Source organism: Cyprinus carpio, unplaced genomic scaffold, assembly GCF_018340385.1.
Source record: "Cyprinus carpio isolate SPL01 unplaced genomic scaffold, ASM1834038v1 S000006643, whole genome shotgun sequence".
In the NCBI taxonomy this organism is placed as follows: Eukaryota; Metazoa; Chordata; class Actinopteri; order Cypriniformes; family Cyprinidae; genus Cyprinus; species Cyprinus carpio.
In genome coordinates, this window is record NW_024879270.1 from 1,505,572 (window position 1) to 1,520,142 (window position 14,571).

The 14,571-nt window shown below is 32.5% G+C and overlaps 1 long non-coding RNA gene across 2 annotated transcripts; it reads left to right on the forward strand.

Moving 5' to 3' along the window:
• Window positions 1–1,297: 1,297 nt before the first annotated feature.
• LOC122144324 lies at window positions 1,298–11,225 on the forward strand. Of its 2 annotated transcripts, none has more exons than XR_006159657.1 (4): window positions 1,298–1,401; window positions 6,262–6,409; window positions 7,513–7,815; window positions 10,785–11,225. It is a non-coding gene; the product is annotated as an uncharacterized LOC122144324 (long non-coding RNA). The 2 variants fall into 2 exon arrangements; XR_006159658.1 differs by lacking the exon at window positions 1,298–1,401 and having other exon boundaries at window positions 6,150–6,409; window positions 7,513–7,627; window positions 7,704–7,815.
• Window positions 11,226–14,571: the final 3,346 nt, after the last annotated feature.

Below are 14,571 nucleotides of genomic sequence, written 5' to 3' on the forward strand. Positions count from 1 at the left end.
AATATAAAAAAATATTATATGATAAAAATAACAGCATAGCTTTCGGATTATTAATTTATATATTTGTATTATTATTATGTATGAACATCTCTGTGACCCTGAACCACAGAACCAGTCATAAGGGTCAATCTGAGGGTGCAAAAAAAAAAAAAAAAAAAAATTCTAAATATTGAGAAAATCATCTTTAATGTTGTTCAAATGAAGTTCTTAGCAATGCATATTACTAATCAAAATTTAAGTTTTGATATATTTACAGTAGGAAATTTACAAAATATCTTCATGGAACATGATTTTTACTTAATATCCTTGTGATTTTTGGCATAAAAGACAAATGTATAATTTTCACCTATACAGTGTATTGTTGGCTATTGCTACAAATATACCTGTGCTACTTATGACTGCTTTTGTGCTGAAGGGACACATATATTCAATTCAATCCATGTTTATTTGTATAGCTCTTTTCACGATTCCAATCGTTGCAAAGCAGCTTTGTAAATTTTCTACATTATAGCTTAACACTACACTAGCTTATCAGTGATGACTATGTAAGGGTGATGTCCATATGGCGTAAATGTACCATAAAAATCATGTAGTTAGTTAATGACATGTATGTAAATGGACTGTGAACACTATCAACAGTAATGATTGTATGTTGCGATCAAAATTTAAAGCAAAATGTGGTAGTTTTGTATGTTGGTGCAGGGTTTGCATCATCTGAGGTCTTCTGAGGGGTTGTCTCTCTATATATGTATGTATAGAAAAAGAGAGTTTTAAATGATTATTAAATTGTTATTTTTTAATTATACTAACTATAGGATAAGATTACCAGATTAATACCCAAACAGAGCGTGGCCTCTTTCATAATGTAATGTTTATACAACAGCAAATATGTGGCATGCTAACCTGTCATGTGTTAATAACTGTAAATAAAGGCCTGCATAATTGCCTACTTCTCTAATAAGAATTGTTTTATTATTTTTTTAAATGCAATTATTTTGATGCTTGATTATTGTATTGAAAATACTCGTATATACACATATAATTGGTCAAAATATCATTTTTGTTTTAAATATCATATTCTATTGATATTTTCTATAATAATTTTCCATGCAAACTAAAGCATTTTTTAGATTTATAACATAACAGCTCTCTTGTAACTGGTGCTGCTCCTGTCGAGTAACTGTTCAGCTCTCCTGCGTTGGCACGAAGAGCATGTGTTTCCTTTTGGGTGGTCATTGATAAATCTGATCAATATATCGACTGACACTGATTAATTATGTTTTCTGACCCAGGGTGAGGAGGGCCGCATAGGTCAGAAAGTTTTGGTGCAGAGAAGAAGGAACGCAAAGCGAGGAGCAGCAGGTTCGGCGAGCCGCGGTCGACGCCTTCCTAAAACCACAGGTATTTTCTATAATTATTAGAATTATAATATAATATAAAAATAGTAGTCATGTAAAAATCTTGTTTAATCTAAACTTGCAAGATGGCAGAAATGCACTTCGGAGTGATCACAAATCGATCGGTAGCCTATTAACACTTTTATTATTAGCTTTTCTATTTTGAGTATAGCTGTAATTTTAATTTTTATTTCTCTTAATATAAGCTTTATATTTTGGATCTCTAAAATTCTCTGAATTACTTAATTATGTGCCTTCAGTAATTTATCATGCTGTAAAAATGTGTTGTTTATTTTAAAGGGTTATTTCTGCCTAATCTGGCTTTTAGAATTGTGTAACTGTAATTGTGTAGTTAGTTAATATTAAATATTTAATATATGATTTAATTTAAATGTAACCAAACGAAAAACATTTTTAGCTTACATGAAAAATATTTAACTCTACAAACAATGCTAAATAGGCCTATATGAATTTTGACTCGTTTTTGAAAGTTATAGCAGGCCCGGTACGTTATTATTAATTATTCTAATTCTTACCATCGGTGTTGTTGTGTTTAGGGTGTTTCTAATGTAAACACATCTTTGAGAGAGGCCTGCAGAAGTAATGGCCTCACTTTAGAGCTGTCTTAGTCAACGTTACACAAATGAGCTCTGTGTCTTCTCGCTTTAATGTCCCTCTATTGATGAGCGCTTCTATCGGAAATGAATTAGGCTTCTGCAGCCAGCAGTGAATGTGTTGCTGTGCGCGGCGCTGCGGATCTGGAGCTTCAGTATCGGCTGCCTGAGCACCGGCGTGATGGATGCGCGAGCGCTCGCCGTTAATTCACCCGTGCACCGGCACAGACTCTAACAGGACACCCGTATGTGACTCTTTATGAGTGCGGCTCACGGCTATGCACTGCAATTATGTGCAAATCGTTTGTGTTTACAAATTTATAAAATGTTAAATGCAAATGCACACTTGACTTTAAAATGTGTTTGCCAAAACGCGAAGCTGTCTTTATTTGCACGAGTGTGTAAAACTTCACTAGTTTTTCATGCATTTAAATGCATTTGTTTTTTTGATCCAGTAAAAAGGCAAAATGTCCTAAGTTTATTATTTGCTGAAGATTTATTTGATATGACCACAATTATTATGTGCAAATCTTCAGCATCAGCACTGTAACCTGTTTTAGGCCTGCTGGTCAGTTGTTAGTAGTTTAGTAATTAACTCACAGCATGATTTTCAGCCTTGCTTTTTTATTTTGTAGAAATATAATGGAAAGCATGTTTCGGCTATTTTTTTCTTTTGCATTTTACAGATTTACTCATAAACACCCAGTTTTATTTTCTTTAAGATTTGTTTCGAAATTTAAAGAGACGGCTAAAAATTTTATTTTGTATATTTTTAATTTTATATCTTATGGTTTATTTATTAAATAAGTAAAACGTTTGAGTTTACCGAAAAAAGTTATGTTGGACCCAAATTTCTCCGTTTTTCTTTTCCTTTATCTGATCTTTGTTGCAAATCTTGATGGGAACTTTGTCTATTTTTATGTGATAAAAGACAGTTTATCCCGGCAATTGATGATATTGATCAGACATCAGCGGGAGACACACAACCAGAGACTTTCACAGTCTTTTACAATCGCTATGATTTTTATTTATTTCATTTTTATGTGTTTTGTTTTAGGCTATACGTCTTTCAACATAGAAAAATATCTGATATTTTAGCAATATTAGCTTGTTAATTTTAGTGATTTAATTATTGTATGTAATTATATGTATAAATCTAGTAAATTATTATTAGCCTATTATTATTTAATATATAACAAAAAAAATTAGCAATACTAAATTGTTAGTTTCACTATTATTAATAAATAAATAAAAAATCCAATAAGGCCTATCAGATGTCGGATAAATATGATTTCATTTAAAACTTTTTCTTTTTTAAAAAAAATTAATGATTTAGCCTACATTTTAAAAATGTATAAGAAGTTTTTGACATTGACCAAATATATTTTTGAGTTTGAACACGTGAAAAATCTTAAATTAAAGCTCTAAAATACTACGGGAAGTTATTGTCTGTTCAGATGCTGATGTTTATCACAAGATTTGATTAATGCCTATTTCAGGTTGTGTTGAATCAATTCACATTTCTTTTCAATTAATCAAGGTTTTTACACTTTTTTTTTTTTTTTTTTGAAGTTATTATTTCGGACGATATGTTTTTGATAAAGTTTTATTTTTCATGTGGTCGCATTCCACTTTTTCTCCCTGTCAGAATCGCGCTCCGCAGATGTGCGTGTTTTCAGATCTTCTGTGTGCAAGTATCGATGCCATCGGAAATCAATAGCCTTTAGGTCAGTGGAAATACACAGATTTTGGGTCTTTTTGGGTCTACGTTGCAAATCAACCTCTTGAAACCCGAAATAAGACGAAACCTGATGTACGCGCGCGCCGCGCATCAGACGCTCAGCTTCTCTCGGAAACACAGAAGATAAAGGACATTTATCACTCTCCTGTAACTCATTAACATTGATGTTTGAACGCTAATCTAAACAGATGCCATCTCTAATTTAGTTTTTCATGAAGAACGCTTTAAAATCATCCTTGCATGTAAACATTTGCAAAACACACACACACACACACACACATATATATATATATTATTGGAGAATCAAGGAAAATTAACAGGGCTAATTATTTTAGATTATGCTATTTAATTATTGTTAAATATGTAGGCTATAAAAAAGTTGGTTTGTGCTGCACGTACGGAAGAGTATTTTGCTCATGCTACATTTTTCATTAAAAAGCTATTCTTTAACTATTTTAATTTAAATAAAACTGCCATCGAAATATTTCTAGTAGAACTCTCTAAGAGGACTCATGAAACCCAGTAATTAATATTAAAATTAGAAGTTCGTTTCAGCAGATCGAATTTGGGAATGTAATAATAATAGGCCTAATAATATTACTGATATTATCATTATTATTTATATGTAAAAATCCAATATCCCTTATAAATAGGCCTTTTTATATTATATTGGTCAAAATATTAGGTTTGCATTTAAATACGTTTTATTTGCATGCTTGCTTTTACGCATCTTTCTTGCATTTGAGGATGTGATTTTATTTTATGTCAAGGCCTGCTGAATTTTATAGGCTATTCATAAACTGCAAACTGTTTTTCACTGTATGCGTATCTTGTGCTTAATTTATGCGTGGGAAAGGGATGATACAAAAAAAAAGAAAGAAAAAAGAAAGGCGTAATGAAAACAGCATCATGTGGCTTCAGGCCTAAAGACGATTCTGCATCTGGATAAATTCATAATTCAAACATGACTGTGGCAGTAATCGATGAGACAAATGCCTTCAACTCTCACCGGCGCCGTACCTGCAGGATAGATGCATATGACATCCATCAAAATACTTCATTATGGACGAGCTTAGAAATTATTATTTCGACGCAGTATGCAGAAAGTGTATTGCTGCATTTGAAGATATATAAATAGCCTACACACACACACACACACACACACACACACACACACACACACACACACACACACACACACACACACACACACACACACCATATAGCCTAAATCTAACTGATCCAACATAAATAAATAAATAAATAGGCCTATGTGTTTTTGTTTGTTTGTTTTGTTTTGTGTTATTGTCACATGCTGCAATGCATGCATGCAACGCGGTTGTTACTTATTTTTAGACCATTTTAGATCATGATGCTCTTCAGTAGAGTGACATCTGGAGAACAGGTGCTGATAAAGAATGACACCCGATTGATCCGATAGCTTCTCCTCTGCAGATTATGACATATGTTTGCTGATCAATGACTTTTGCCCTGATCGGCGCTAAAGCTGCTCTACAGCAGTCCAAACATGCTCCTTTTATAATTATTACCAGATCAACTCTAACACATGCAGGAAGCATCTTTTGTAAAAAAAAAAAAATATATATAAATAAATGAAATAATAAAACATCTCGGACCTTAAATTCATTGGAGCACTGGTTGCTAGGAAACAGACAGAGAGATGGATTGAAAAGGAAAAGTCGATCAATTCTACACAGAGAGAGAGAGAGAGAGAGAGTGGTCCATTTAGCATTTTTACCCTTTTCGTTTCTTTTCTTTCTTTTTTCAAAGTGTGTGTGTGTGTGTGTGTATATATATATATATATACATATATATATATATATATATATATATGTGTGTGTGTGTGTGTGTGTGTGTGTGTGTGTATTTGATTTTTGGCTATATATATTTGCATGAATATTATTTAACACACTTTTTCATTATGCATCTACTATTTAAACATTAATATTTATGCTTTTATGGGCTGTTTGTTTCCACACACATACACATCCTCACAATGTTTTCAGTTAAATAGTCTATACACAGCATCATCCCCCAAAAGATAAAGAAATATTTATCGAAATCCGATAGCAATGAAGTAAACTATAACACAGTAATATAAATGAAATGTTATTGTCTATTGTTTGTGCAGACTAGATTATAGTTAAGTGAGCACATGAGAGGTAGCGGGTCACATTCATGATTCAGATTCATGATACATGATGCATTATTAATTCTGTCTATCATAAATCATGAATTTGACCACTCATGTGCCCACACAACTACTAGTTTGCACAAAGCAATAAAAAAAAGCCCACACATGTACACACATGTACACACACGCGCTCACGTTGTGTCATGCATGTCTGTGCAGAGCATATTAAGAATGGATATTGATCTTCTCGTGCAGTCAGCTCTGTCTCATCTCTATTCTGCACACAACAATCTGTGCTGGACTCTACAGTAAGCGCTGAATGCCAAACTCTCTGTTTTTCTCTTCCTCCGGCAGAGGAGCTGTGTTTCGATCATTGACAGGAGAGAGTGGGAATTTATTAGGACAAAAATATCTGGAATCTCTATGGAAACACAATGAAGTCAGTTGCTCTGGCCCAGTTTCAAAGAGAACAGCATCTTTCTGCACCTGCAGGTTTTATGATGTAATGCATCAATACAACACGCTGTGAAATACTGTATCCCACAATGCAATGCACTCGACTTGACCTTACCTTGTTTTGCAACACACAAGTAAGATGTTTTCTGAGAATGTGCGAGACTTTTGATTCATTAGCCGCTAAAGGCAAGGACCCAGCTAACAGAGAATGTTCTGGCAAGGTTCTCTCAACGTTATGAACAAACATTCCTCCAATATTGTTAATAGAACATTTGATCAAAGTTCTCTGGTCTTTAATAATCTTCTCAAAACGTTAGAAAAAAAATGCTATTTATACAGTACATCACCGGAATGTTTTTATTCTAAAACATTTTATTTTGGTGTTTGTCAAATTTTTTTTTTAATGTTACTATTTGTTTCAGAACGTTCAGAGAACATTCAAAAGTAACGTTCCCATAATGTTTGCTAAATGACAAAACAGAATGTTTCTTGTTTTCCCATAAAACATTTTTTTAAACAATGTTAATAGAATGTTTGTTCAATGTTATCTGGACTTTAATAATGTTCTCAAAATGTTATTTATATTTATACATCGCTCATGGAACGTTTTGCTTCTAAAATGTTTTAGGTGGATGTTCACTGTAACATTTTTAAATGTTACTTGTTTCAGAACAAGGGAACATTCAAAAGTAACATTCTGTGTGCAAAATGATTAAATGGAATGTTCATACAACCAAGAAAACATTTTTAAAACATTTTTAAAACAACTAGACATTTTGAACTTTCAGAGAACTACATTACCTAAAAGGAACGTTAGTACAACATTCTTAAAACATATTTTTGTTAGATGGGTAACTAGAAGAATTTGATACAGTTCAGTGTGGTTTATGATTACAAAAATCAATTAAAATAATAAATACTAATTTGTGGCATCAAGCAGCAAATGGAGCTGTTTTTGTACAGCTAAAATAACTGGAAGCGAATGACGTCGGAAGTCTTGCATATTCAAATTACAAATGGTTTTACATTAAAAATACCTTGTAGTTATGTAGTTTAATTTTTTAATAACTGAAAAAGAAACAACCCAGTTGAGCTTTTATAAACAGGAACTATGTATAAAAACATTAACTTGAATCTTCTTTTTCTCAGGCAGCAGCTCTGAAGTTTGAGCAGGTGAATGTTAAAGTCTGCTGCGTTCAAGGGGTCACTCAGTGTGCACTGCAGGCCCGCGGCTGATTTGATCGGGTCGGGTCGGGTCGGTCCGGTCAGTGTGAGGGATGATACGGTGCTCTTATCTTGTGTTGACAGAGCCGTACGTAATCAGATCCTGTTTACTGCAGGGATTAATTGATCACCTAATATCAGCTGATAAACCGTGAATGTGGACCAATGAGAGGCTCTCATCAAACACCGCCGGCCAATGGGAGCAGAGAACAGAGGAGAGTGGCTCCGGTGAGTCAATCAGAATAACATTAGTCAAGAGTTCAGTAGCTTCATCATTAGCTTGTAAAAATGCTTTTTGTTCAGTTCAGGTGCTTAGATGCAGCTTTGTGTGTCACTATAGTAAATCCATGAATTACTACAGTGAACCCGCTGGCATACTAACATCCTATCTCTGCAGTATGTGAATTTTCTTTATGCTGGGAATACATTTAGCGCAAAGTTTGCAGTGCACACTGCTCGTGGTACCATAATCCCACAATGCAATTCTTGGATTCTTGCAATACTTACATATAAAGTGTGACAAACAAAACCAAAATAACCCTTTAAACATAACTGAACACAACATTGCATTAAACATGACTTAATGAGCACATGGTGTTGCATTACTATTTGAAACATTAAATATATGCATATATACTTTAATATTATGTATATATATACACAAACATTAATATATATACAGCAATTATATATAATCAGCTATTTTAAAATGTTTTATCTTCTTATTGATATTTTATTTAATTTTTTAAATATTTTTCTGAGTAGCTTTTGTTTGTATATTTTTAATAAAAAAAATGTTTTAGTAGTTTTCAAATGTTTTAATTGTTTTTTTTTTTTTGCATGCTATTTTAATAAAAATAAACATTCACAATTTTCAGTACAACAGCACTCTTGCTTGTGCAAGATTGCTTTAATTAAGAGAGCTCAATATCATCACATAATAACTATGATTAATTGTTGCTACAGATCCAGTATTGCATAAAATATTTTATGTATTTATATTTTATGTCATAATGATGTGAACACGGGTGAGTTTCAAAGCATTTTGTTTTATGTGGCAGTTTCACTTCTGTACCTGAAAAAAAAAAAGTTTCATACTGAATATATTTTATTGGGAATAATATTGTAGTCGATGGTCTATTCATAGCTCATGTCCTCAATATCTCTATCCAACTGAATAGACTTTTTTAGACATTACTTATTAGAGGGACATCAGCACCACAAATATCAACAATGATCTAATGAATTCTGTATTCATAGCATATTTATTTTGCATATAAAACTAGATGCTTGCCTTTAAAGATGCCCTAGTTCTCATCTGCAGCTGGATCTTTTCAAAGCTCCAATCATAACCAGAGGAGAAATATGGCAGCCTCATTTTTCCCTTCCACAGGCATATTGATTTTGTGCAGGAACAAAGGAGGATGGAAAATGCTGGAGATAGAGTGTGAGGAAAGCATGTCATTTACTCTGAGAATGGAGATTCTGCATCACAATAAGCAAATCAAGATGAAAACAGCACAGTGGATGCATCTATATTAAATCTTAATCATCACATTTATCATTAGTTGAGCACAGCAACATCATGAGAGTTTAGATCTCACACCGAGCATGTAAAGAAAAAGAAAGCACTAGAATAACCCTGTATGCGTGATGAAGTGTGTGTGACGCTGCATGTGTGTGTGTTTTATTATTACAACATTATATAATATTGATCATCTTTTTTTTGTGTGATTAGTCTGGTTGGCCAGCGATAGAGAGAGTTGATCAATACTGCATCGATCGAAGCCGTGGCGCGTCAGGGGGATTGAGAGAGAGAGGGGCTGCAGGTTGACTTTTAAAAATCCTTTACTCTGGAGATGACAAATAATCCTTGGAATTGGAAGCAACATGAAAACACTGGGATTTCCAGCTGAATCCAGCCGTAGAGAGACACAGAAGCTGGTTTTCATATGTTCAGATGGTTTATAGAGGCTTGTGAATGTTTCCACCGTGATGCTACACTCTCAAAACAAAACAAACAACAACAACAACAAAGGTACAAGAGCCATCACTGGGGCAGTGTTGCCAAATATGGAAGGCAGACAGGGCCAAAAGTCTTTAAATGGAAAGTGTAAAATTTAACACGGCCAGAATGTGCGTGTCTACACATACAAAAGAAATGCGTTCAAAATTGATGTGTTAACATGGACAAACAGTGCGTGCTGACATGGTCAAATTTCACACGTTCTGTTTCAATAATTTTGGCCCTGTTCACCTTCCATAGTCAAAGCCTATTTGAAAAGTCGCTAAACTGACTGTCACGTCCTAATTAGCATATCAATTTCCTTGAATCAGCCCTTTACATTTATTTCCTTTTTATACAGCGTATTGCTATTTTAATACTGCCAAATTACCAATACAACCTCTCTCGTTTGCATTATTTTTCTGTTTCTGTTGTCAAGAAACCATTTTAGAAACCACAGATTTTTTTTATTATTACTTTGGTGTTTTATCACAAAAAATAGGCAAATGTAGGCTATTTAAATATTGCAAAAGCATTACTAAAAGTTGCAGCAACAATAAGAAAATCAATAAAATAGCTAACACAACAATGAGGCATTTGCCTTTCAAAAGGGACCCTTTAGTACCTTATTTACCTCCTTATTTACATATTAGTGTCTTAATGGTACATATTTTTACCTATCGAAAAGTTACCAGCCCAGAGACAGCTTTTGTACCTTTTTTTCTGAGAGTATAGAGTATTTTGGGTGGTTGCTAGGGTGTTGCTATGCAGTTGCTATGATGTTCTATGAGTATTACAGTTTTTATATTTTCAGTTTTCTTTTTAATAAAAATTTTTGTTGTGTTTTTATCTTTTTTTAATGTCTCTACATAGTTTTTATTTTTCTTTGATTTATTTTTAAGTTAATCTTTAAATTTTATATTTAATTTTTATTTAAGTTTTGGTATAAGTCTTTTATATATTTTATTTCGGTTAATGTTTATTTTATTTCAAGTAACAAAAATACTTTTTAAAATAGTTTTAGTTTTACTTTGGTTAATATTAACCCTGGTTTCCGTTCTGACTGTTTTTCACTTTCCCAAATATAATTTTTAATAATAGTTTAGATTCATGATTGCATGAATGTTTGGAATGCAACACATGCTTTTTTCCTCATACAGACTGTCACTTTTCCTGTATTTGTTGCTTGCAGGCATTTTGCACTGAAGTGCATTAGAAATCTTCACTGTGTTTCGTCACGGCCTGCGGCGCTGAGGCGACGTGTGCAATCAGGCTCTATAAAAACACGCCGCAGATGAGAGTTGAGAAACTGATTGGAGAGCCCTTACAGAAGTGTGTGTGTGTGTGTGTGTGTGTGTGTTCGCAGCCCCTGAATGCTGCAAAAGGCATTGTTATTAGTATTGATCCATATCCTTGACTTAGGTGGTAAAAATGTGCTCTATTATTAGGCCCGTGTGCTTTGTTTTCACTATTTGAGAGCTGTCCTCTCCAGGATGAGATGTGTGAAAGACCTCTAAATCTTGTCTCAAATACACAATGGAGACCTTTAAAGGTCAGGTTACCTTAATATGGACCTCGCGTCTAATGGAAATTGCATATTGTTATTGTTCTTACTGAATATTGTGAAAATATAGGGAACCACTAAAAAGATTCACTTTAAATATATATATATATATATATATATATATATATATATATATATATATATATATATATATATATATATATATATATATATATATATATTAAAAACTAAAGACTAAATAATTAATGCATATGATATGCAAACAAACTGTTTTACATGATTTACTAATTTTATCATACTTGAGACATGATTCTAGATTTATTAGGTTTTAATTTTTGTGTTTTTGATTTTATTTTTAGTTCAAATTTAAGCAATTTTTAATTTTTTGTAGTTTGTATTAATGTTTGGGTTTATTTTAGTTCATCAAGTTAAACTAAATGTAAATGAGAAATGTTGCCTTGGTAAGTTTTTATGTATTTTATTTCAGATAACATTTATTTCGGGTAATATTTTATTTCAAGTAATGAATATGTTTTTAATGTTTCATTTATATTACTATCACTGAGATACTGTTATTGTTTTTATAACAATTTAGAATAAGTTTTTATATTTATACTTTACATTTTCATTTCAGTTAAAGTTTTATTAAATTTGTTGTGTTTTGTAATTGCTATTAATTTGTTTTTTAAAACATCTATGGTTTTTATATATTTTTTATTTCAGTATTAGTTTTAGTACATTCGGTTAAACTAAGTGAAAATGAGAAATGTTGCTTGTCAACTAGCTGTAAAAAATAAGTTTATTTTAAATATTATATTTTTATTTTAGTTAACATTTATTTATTTCAATTAATATTTTATTTCAAGTTATATATTTTTAAGGTTTTGGTTTAGTTAACTATAATAACCCCGGTTTACTTACATAACAATACATATACTGGATCTTTTGTACTATTTATCATCTTTATTTTTAGTGCACTTCGTTGCCATATGTCAGAGGTCAAAGGTCAGCAGAGGTGACCTCTCATGTGCTATTGCTCTGATCACCATAATCAGATCTAAAAGGCACTTGAGTGACCAAAACATTTACTGACATGCAAAACAATAATAAATGTTTGCAAATGATTTAGCATCTGCAGCAGGTTTTATGGTCAAGATTGTATTGGTCAATATAGGAGTCTTACCCATATTTAATGCAGTGAGGGAGTCCGTTTGTCCGTCTGGTTTTTCCTGTCCAGCTTTTCTCTTCCACAAACAGACATTAGAGCTTTAAAAAAGATTGACTCAATAAAAATCTTAAGAGACCCTTCACTAAATCAGTGGCTGAACCGGTTCAGTTTATCCCTCCTTCAGAAAGGTTCAGTGGTTCAGAAAAGGTCAGAGGTCAACTGTTTGTATTAAATTCTCCAGGAGAGATGTTATGTAATGCGTCACCGTTTATGATGTGTCACGTGACGGAAACTTTTCATTGGCGTTCAGAGGAAGAAGCTCAGAGGTCAAGAGAGTTCAAGTGCCGTTTAGCGGCTTTTAAATAACAGGTGCTTATCAATAACTCTCACATGCTCGATGTCTAGTGCTTAAAAACATGAGAGTTTCACAGCAAAATCAGCCTGTTTCCACCAGATACAGAGAACTCAAAGCACCTGACAGGAAAACTTGCCAATTACAAATAGGGAGTCTCTTCTGCTCACCAAGGCTGCATTTATTTGATCAAAAATGCATTAAAAATAGTGAAATATTATTACAATTTCATTTATCTGTTTTCTATGTGAATATCTGTTAAACTGTAATTTATTTCTGTGATGCGCAGCTGTATTTTCAGCGTCATTACTCCAGTCTTCAGTGTCACATGATCTTCAGAAATCATTCTAATATGCTGATTTGCTGCTCGAGAAACATTTCTGATTATTATCAAAACAGTATTTTTGTGCAAACCATGATGCACTACCATTCAAACAGAAAGAATACAATAAATAATTTTATTTAGCAAGGACACATTTTTATCAAAAGTGACAGTAAAGACATTTATAATGTTACAAAATATTTCTATTTCAAATAAATGCTGCTCTTTTTAACATTCTATTCATCTGTGAATCCTGAAAAATAAACTGTATAAGGGTTTCCAAAAACAAAATAAAAAAATTGTGCAGCACAACTGTTTTCAACATTGATAATAATTAGAAGTGTTTCTTGAATCAGAATGATTTCTGAAGATCATGTGACACTGAAGACTGAAGTAATGATGCTGAAAATTCAGCTGCGAATCACAGGAATAAATTACAGTTTACAATTTATTTGCATAGAAAACATTTTAAATTATAATAATATTGCACTGTTTTTACTGTATATTTCATCAAATTAATGCAGCCTTGGTGAGCAGAAGAGACAAATCTTAATCAAAAAGAAAAGTTAAGAATGTTGGAGCTCATGGCAGGTCTGTTTTATAGGGTAAAAATATTACAAATATCATTGTAAAAAAAACTGAATAGGATTGTAACTTTCATAACCTGGTGTTTCTCATTACAGATCTTTGATGTAAACTCGTCAGTTTTATTGTCGATGCTTTACTGTTGTTCAGTTTAATCCTCCCCTGAAAGCTTTATGTTTTAATTTGATCTGAAGGAGATTCTTTATATCTCACTGTAATCTCTGGAGTGTCTCTCCTTTCTTTGCCCTTGTTTTCTTGCAGCGAACCCGGGACTCTAACACACGGTTGTCCGGATCGTGCCGCTGCTTTTAAATTAATATATTGATATTGACAAGCCATCTGCTGCAATGCATAAATTATTGGGAGAAAGAAGGCTTTGATCACGTGTCTGTTAGCATCCATGATGACATATACACCCCTCTGGGAGGAACGCCGCTGGTGCCATTTTGAAATGTGTTCAACAGCAGACACTGTAACAATCTACATTTATATACATGCATTTGGCATATGCTTTTATGCAAAGTGACTTGCTTGCATGCATTTGATCAGATCATGCATTGCATAGGAATCAGTTTTTTTTTTTTTCACAAGTAACTCAATTTCACACTAATTTATTTTTTAATTCTAATTAAAAATTTAAAATAAGTTTTACTAAACATATTACTTCAGGCTTCATATCATTATTTCATATTTAATTCAATGTGTTAACTGTTAACTGCTGTTTCTTTGTAATTATTTATTAAAATTTCTATCAGTTTCTGAGTAAAAATCTTTTAAATCCTACACCAATGTTTTTCAGTGATTTTCCAGGTTACATTTTACTTAGACATCAAAAGATACTATACTATACTATACTATACTATACTATACTATACTATACTATACTAAACAAAACAAAACAAAACAAAACAAAACAAAACAATACCAGAATAGACTATAGGACTATACTAGAATAAAACAAAATACTACACTACTACACTTCAATAATTCATTTGAAAATGTACTATTACTATACTATACTAGAATA